Below are 8,145 nucleotides of genomic sequence, written 5' to 3'. Positions count from 1 at the left end.
GGCAGGGAAGGGGCTGCCAGTGAGTCTGTCGGTGAGGCTGGAGGCTGGTGGCACTGGCCACAGCAGCAGACCTGACCATCAGAGGTGGCTCGGGGCAGGGGTTGACAAATTTTTGCTCCAGTTTCCCCAGCTGCCCAGCACCCCTTGCTGGATGTGCTTGGCCCGTGTTCCAGCTGAAACACACAGCTGGGAGATAAACAAGCCCTGAAATCTTTTCTGAGGCTTTGCAGCAGGGCTGCAGCCCCTTGTGATGGCCTTCCTCTTTATTGTGCTCTTCAGCAAGGCCCAGTACTCCCAGACCTGGGGTCAGGCTCTGCTTTCTACTGATGCACGCCCTGCAACACCTTTGTTCAGCAGCATCAAGCAGGCCATCGTGGGGTGGCTCTCTCCAAATACACTCTCCCCAGCTGCCCCAAAAATCAGTCTCTGAGCAAAACATGGAGAAGTCTTGTTTTGTTTGTTTGTTTTTTTGTTTTCCTGGTTTTTTTTTCATTTTTTTTTCTTTTTTCTTCCCCCCCCTGCAATTATGGTGCTTGAGGGCAGATATTCCAGCAGTCTTTTACCTCTCAGGGACAGAGCTGGGGTCTGCCTGGCCACCTTCCTTGTGCCCTCCTGTGCTCAGAAAGGCAGTCTCAGCCTCTTCTGCTTTGGCTGTGTTTCATCTCTTCGTGCAACAGAGCCGGCTGCCTGCCAGGAGCCTGCCTTTTGCTTTCCTTCGCTGCGAGACGAAGCTCACCCGCAGAGCGCTCACCACTCTCCAAGGCGCTCGCCCTGGCAGAAGTGGCCTGGGGCTGCAAGCGCACAGTCAGCACGCCGGCACCGCGGCAGGGCACGGCCTGGGCGGTAGCTGTGCTCTGCCTCGGGTGGGGGCTTTGTGGGGTGGGGGGAAGCAAGGGCACCCACCTTGCCTTCAGCAACAGCAGGAACTCAGACATCAACTCTCCCTGCTCCTTGGTGCTTCTGGGTCGTTCAAGAAACAATGAAAGGGCTGCGAACGCAAGCTGTATCAGTGGGAATAGGTTCCTCGTTTGGAGGATCTTTGGAAATGCCATAAATTAAAAAAGACTAAAAAATATCACATCTCTGATCCCTCTGTGCACCAGTCTCAGCACAATGGCTGTCACCACCTGTGTTAACACTATATGGCATCTCCAAAAGCCCTTCATCACCCCATCTGAAACCTCAAAAGCCATGGAGGAAGTGTGGCCCAAGCAGCTGCCAGGAAGCCCTCTCGTGCTCTCACTCTTCACACTTCCCCTTGCTCCACGTCAGAAAAATCCAGCCTTGAGCGTAACCCAGGCTCTTGCACAGAGGACGCAGGGGTGTCGCAAGCCAGTGCCACCTTCCCCAATGGGTCCAGAAGCTGTGTGCTGTGGTTACACAAGGCAAACCCAAAGCCACAAAGACAGCTTTGGCTTGTTTGCAACAGGGCAAGGACGCAGGTGTCCTCGGGCTTCTTGGTTTGGCAGGTCCCACTGCCTCCCCCGTGTCACCCCGTCGCAGAGCGCACCCAGCAGACCTGGCACGGCCGGCAGGATGGGCAGGGTGTGTTTCAGCGGGGTGTAGGCAAGGAGCCGCATCCTGCTGCAATGCCAGGGTCCGGGCACGCTGCCACACTCACGTCCCTTTCTGTGGCAAACCTCGCAGTGTGCTGGCATTTGCGCTGCGTTTTGCAGCAATCCTGCCACCCTGGGGGACGTCCCTCCTTCGCTGCGAGGGTCTGCTCTCCTACTGACCCTACAGGCTTTGTGGCGGATTTGAAGCTCTTGCAGTGTCTGCAAAACGCTGCTTCCACAGGCTGATCTTTGCTCTTTTTTGTTTGCATTATCGAGTTTTTACGTCTTACCTGCCTGATACTATTTTCTGTCATCCAGACATGACTTCAGCTCTTTGAAGAGGCCTCTCTGTTTCAAGTAACCTCTGGCCCTGCTGGTTCCTCTCTACCTTTTGATACCAGGAGCCTTGAAAAGCTGCTTTAAATCTTTACAAGCTTGCTGGACACTGTGTGACCATACTGCGTCTTTTAGCTTATTTTATCCAAGTTTCCTGATTTCATGCATTTCCCCTTTCTGAACTGAACAAGTTGCCACTGGACTTTTCAACCTTTGGTGATTATGCGGGGTCATGGAAATGAAGCATATTGTGGCTACCAGCAGCGGACAGCCCTTTCCTGAGAACATGCTCAGCCCAGTTCTGCACAGAGCTCAGTTCCCCATTTTCTTCCATGGCCTCACGGTGCACGTGGAGCAGCCACGCACCAACGCCTTGCTTGCCTCTGCCTGCTATTGCAAACCAGCCGTCGGGATACTTGAAGACCAATGGCAGTAGTACTATACCTTGCCTCGAGTCCTTTTGATTGGGATCTCTGTTTCTAAAAGCATATCTGTGGTGCAAAGAGGCCTGCATCCCTCTTCTAAAGCTGGGACCCCATCGCTGGGGCCACACCTTGGGGAAAGGGCTCCTGCCTGCTCCTGGCCTCTTGCCTGCTCCTGGCCTCCTGCCTGCAGCTGGGTAGGTGCTTTGCACCTACATGCACTGCTCCCCTGCACGATGCTCTCCAGAAGCAGCACCTGGCTTGCCAGTCCACACCTCAATCTCTCCCGCGCCATCACCCGTGGACCGTGCGCGGCTGCTGGTGCACAGACTGGCTCTTGCCCCGTGAGCGTGGCAGCGAGGGGAGACGGGGCTCTGGGCAATGCTGCCGCCAACATTAATTCAATGGAAACCTCTTGGGTTTCGTTGTACAGATGGGGGCATGGAGGCAGAGAGGGAGTCAGCGAAGGGCCCGAGGAAGGAAGTCCGCACAGCAGAGGCCAATTTCAGTGCTGGGTCCCAGGACGGTGCTGCAAGCACAGCATTGTCCTTCCTCCAGCTGAAAGGGGACTGGTCTTGCCTCAGCACTCCTGGGCTACTGCCATGGGCAGGGTCACACCACCCAGGGACCTGGGAGGCAGCTCCTGTGGCGCTGGGCTGGGACGGCCCCTGTGCAGGGAGCTGGCCTGTCCCCAGGCTACGCCGCAGCTGGGCTGGCCTGAAAGCTGGATGCTCAGCTGTTTTGAGCACAAAACTCACAGAGGTGTGAGCTCATACATGGATTGATGTCCCCAAAGCAGTGATCGCAGAGGTCTCAGAGCCACCTGCAATGCCCACCCCCAGGCTGGCAGCCCCTGCCCTGTACGGCACGGCTGCTGCTGGAGCCTTGCGGGGCTCGGGGATGTGTCACTGTCTGCTGGACGCTGGTAGGGTGAGCAGGAGGTCTGGCTGGCAGGAGGGGCACGAGAAGGAAAGACATTCCCTCCCATCCACCAAAATCCTCCTTTCCTTCAGACACACAGGTTCCCACTTGTGCTCCATGCCCCCGTGCGCAGACGCCTGCCCCTCTGCTGCCCGCAAGCTTGGTGCTGCCTGCAGCCCTTGCAAGAGAAGGGTCAGTCCCAGCAGATCGTGAGCCCATTTCCCACCACACTGGCACTTCCCCACTTGCTCAGCTTTTAGTGCCTTGAAAAGCTGCCATGTTAATGTGGTACCTTCTTTGCTCTCTGTCAGATGCCACACAGCCGTGGTGACAGGACAGCCACACTCCTCTGACAGGCCTGATACAGGCAGCTACTGAACCTGTTTGATGAGACACCCTCTGCTTTCCCGTGAGTCATGCTGGCTGGCATGGCTTGCAGGTCTGTCCTCAGAAACTGTTCATGACATCCTGGCTCGGCCATAGGGTTCCCCCTCTGAAGACAGCTCTCTTGCTGTGGTTGCCGACTCCCACAGCCTTGTGCTCATGCTGGGGCTGACTGTCCTGACTCCATGTGCACCCCTGTCCCACCTCTCCGTGCCTGTCCTGCCCAAATGTGCATCCCCATCTCTGCTCTCCCAGCCTGTACCCAAAGAGTTTGGCCATTCGCTGGTGCTCAGGTGCCTCTTCTCTTCCAAGTCTCCCGCAGCAGCCTCTGAGAGCTGCCAGCATGGCTTCAGCCCTGGTATGCATGCAGGGGCCATGGTCACAGCCTTCGCCCTGGAGATGAGCCAGGTCCTGACAACCTGGGCAGAGAAGGTCCAAGGCAACCTGCCAGGAGCCCCTAGCACTTGGAACTAGCAGATCTCTGCCTCTCAGCTGGTGCATGTCCCTCAGGTTGTCATGCACATCTGGACTCCCACTGCACCCTTAATTCACCTCCAGCCACAGTCAGCCCATGCCTTTACCTCACCCACTGCTGGGTCCCACAGTCACTCGCCACCACTCCAAAGTAGACCCCTGTACCATGAAGCTGGGCTCCTCCTTGCTTCCTGCATGCTGGATGTTCTGCTCCCAAGGTTCATCCCCAGAGCCCAGCACTTCTTTGCCAAGACCTACTCCCAGATCTGCAAGGAGGTCAGGAGCCACGTGGCCAAGCAGTGGCTGAGCAGTGCCTGCAAGGAGCAGGAGTGGAGGACACTGCTGCTGCTCCAGGCCCCCGCACAGTTGACACGAGATGGGCAGGACTGACCATACATCTTTGCTGCTGGTCCAGAGCTGCCCCTGGCCTTGCTCTGCACCTTGGGACACGTGAGGTGGGCACGGGTGCTGGGCTGTGCATGGTGCTGGGCTGGGCACGGTGCTGGGCTGGGCATGGGTGCTGGGCTGGGCATGGTGCTGGGCTGGGCACGGGTGCTGGGCTGGGCACAGGTGCTGGGCTGTGCATGGTGCTGGGCTGGGCATGGTGCTGGGCTGGGCACAGGTGCTGGGCTGTGCATGGTGCTGGGCTGGGCATGGGTGCTGGGCTGGGCACGGTGTTGGGCTGGGCACGGTGTCAGGCTGGGCACGGTGCTGGGCTGGGCACGGTGTTGGGCTGGGCATGGTGCTGGGCTGGGCGCGGTGTTGGGCTGGGCACGGGTGCTGGGCTGGGCGCGGGTGCTGGGCTGGGCACGGTGTTGGCCTGGGCACGGTGCTGGGCTGGGCACGGGTGCTGGGCTGGGCATGGTGCTGTGGTGGCGACTGCTCTGCCCTGTGCCTGTGGAGGGCAGGGGGATGTGGGGCTGGCCCTGGCTGAAGGGACTTCGGTTGGTGCAGTAACGAGGCCAGGGACCTGCGCTGTTTGCTAGTGAAGGGTTGCTGTGTTTGGGTTTGGGGAAGCACCCAGGAGGGGTCATGCATACAGCATGGCCATCTTACCCGCTCCCATCTCCTCTGGAGGAGCGCACAAGGCTGTGGGCCACCACCCATCCCTCTCTGCATCACCCCCACACCCCACAGCACCCACCCTTCTGCTGCCATGTTCCAGCTGAAGTGGTGTCAAGGGATGCTGAGCTCCCTGTGTCGGGGGCTGGCTGAGCTGCGCTCCCTAGATCAGGATCAGTTCCAGGACACAGCAGCACCCGGTGCCTCCCCTCCCTGCCCAGCCTGCGCCCGGCAGTACTCACAGCCCCACGTCCCCATGAGGATCCTGCGGCTCACCCTCTGGGACCGGGCCACCAGCAGGGCCAGCCAGCCACAGCAGCCACGCTGGCAGCCTCTGTCCCATACACATTGCTGCGTGCTTCCAGCCTCACAGGCTTCACAGGCTTTGTGCCCTGTAGCCACCTCCTGGCTATCCGATAGCCACCAACTAGGACCTGCTTGAGTTTAGCCAGGTGACCCCGAAGAATACTTCAGCAGCTGCAAAACCCCATAGCAGCAGCCCCAAACCCAGCCGCTGACACTCTAACCACCCTGCTATGCCTCCCCTGACTCCGAGGCTGCCCCAGCAGCAAGCACCCAGCGAGCTGCTCCCTGCCGGTGCCGGCAGCGCAGGCAGCTGGAAATCCCCTCTCCTGCCCCAGGGCTGGCTCAGCACCCTGTGGCACGATTCCCTTCCCCATTTGGGCCAGCCGGCCACCCATGGGGAGAGCAGCCTGACCCCATGCAATTTGTAAACAGCCCTGACCACCAACCCCTCTGAGACCTTAGGTAAAGCAAGCCCTGTCGGCTCTGTGCCTCTCCAAGTCAGGACAGGGGCTTACACTGCTTCATTTCTGGATTTTTTTTCAGCTGTTCTGACTCACTCCACCACTGCAGACCATTTGTCCACATGGATGCAACAAACTCCGGTGTGGTGTCCTTGTAGCAAAGGCTGGAGCCTCAAGCGGAGCTTTTCACTTCTTCTGGGAGCTACTGAGGTGTAAAGGGAAGGGGTGGGCTCTTGGGGCTCATTCCTGTTGGAGGTCCAATGCTTGCGCAAGTCTAATTTAAAAGCCCTTCCTTGTGAGTGACCTGCAGCCACTGAGCCTCATGGCCAGGTTGTCCAGGGCTCTGAATCCCAGCCCCACAACCCATCCTTCACTGCCTCCTTCCTGTTGCTCAGGACTTCCTCCCGCTGCCCACAGGTCACAAGTTCCAGTTTGGCCGCACCTGTGGACACCTTATTGACAACACCCTGAGCACTGTGGAGGAGCAGATGCTAGACTGAAATGGCATGAACTCCCTTCTGAAACCTACCTGGATCCTTGTGAGCATGCACAAGGAACAAAGACAAGGAACCGTGAATGACATTGCCCCCCTAAGACATGGTATGATGTGATGAGATGTGATGTGATGTGATGTAGACCCCTCCCAGCCTGAACTGACAGGTCTGATAGCTGGGGGCAACCTGTCTCCTTCTGAAGGTCTAGTGTTGGCTGTGGTGGAGGCAGGATGAAGCCTGCAGTGCAGTGTCCCAGCACAGGTAACCCTCAGACTCTTCCCAGGGATGGGCTGAAATCACAAGGCTGGGTGGCAGGGAGCTCAATCAGCACCTTTTTTATTAATATGCATCATAAATAAAGAAATAAATAAAGGCGAGACACCTCGTTCTAATGGGGAAATACAAATTAAATATGGTGCAACATCTGCTAAGCGATGTACAAGCGGGAGGTAACCTTGCAAGACCAGGGCCCCTCGCCATGGGGAAGCCAGCCCAGGCACGATGCTGCGAGCAGCGTCAACCCGGCCGAGGCACCAAATACTGGCACGGCCTTTCATTAACACTGTTCCCCACCTGACGGGCAGGTGAGGATCCCCACCGCAGCAGGTGCCATGAACATGGCAAGGAAAGGTTTGACTGGCATTGCCTCTACCGAGGACCCCTGGACCCCCAGCAGCCCCTTGTGTTCCTGCACAACACTTATCCCTCCCACCCCATGGTACTGCTCAGCAAGACAAGAAACCCTATGCCAAGGGGAGCACCATCTCTCCCTCCACGGCTCTCCCGCTCCCTCTGGGAGCACGCCCAGATCTACCTGCTGGGAGCACTGCCCCCAACTCCAAAGAGCATCTCGAGCCCAGTCAGGGACTCTGTGCTCACCCCTGCCCCTTCAACCCCCTTCCACTGAGCATCCCAGGGCTTCCCAGGCACTGGCTCCCTGCTCAGTGTGGAGGGCATGGGGCTATCCCCTAAAGCACCCACCTCTGCACAGGGTGGCACTACCCATCCCAGACCTACGTAACACTGAACATCCACGCACCTTCCTCATGACCCCACGCACCCCTCTGCTCCGCACGCACACACATACCCCGTCCCCCTCCCTTGGCCGTGGCCAGGCACAGCCCCAGTCCTGCAGTGTGGCAGTGCCAGGCCACTTGGCCTGGTACAACCCAGTGGGCACCACTGTAACACGTTAGGACGGGGCTGCTCCAGTGTGGGGGAAGCTGCCTTGCAGCCCCCATCAAGCTACAATGCCAGCCATCAGCCCAGCCTTGCAGAGACCTTGCCAACGCAGGGTGCTCCCACACCGGCGGCTGATGACACCAGGGATGCTGCGGGCTGCACTGCCACCCCCGGGGAGGGGACGGCCAGCATCCTGCACCCTCCAGTGTGAAACTGAGCCAGGCAGCGGGGCAGCACTGCCCTGGCAGGGACTGCTTGGGTTCCTGCTATGTATGAGTCCACGGCCTACGGGTGCGGGAGATGGTGTGGGGTGGAGGGGGCTCAGGCGGTCCCCGATGTGGCTGCATGCACGGTGACGCCTGGCAATACGAGGTGCAGCTCGCAGAAGACCCCAGGGGCCAAGTTGGCCTTTGGCAGCTACATGAAGAGGAGCAAGAAGGAACCACCTATGGTTACTGTATTCTGTAATGGCAAGAAAGTTAAGAAACTAGCAAGAAGCTGTGTCTGCTCCTCTTGGCAGGGTGGGTTTCCCCAGAGGAGCTTCAGC

Source organism: Phaethon aethereus (assembly GCF_964289735.1).
Source record: "Phaethon aethereus genome assembly, chromosome: Z".
Lineage (NCBI taxonomy): Eukaryota > Metazoa > Chordata > Aves > Phaethontiformes > Phaethontidae > Phaethon > Phaethon aethereus.
The sequence above is the reverse complement of the archived record's forward strand: the minus strand, read 5'-3'. Positions refer to the sequence as shown.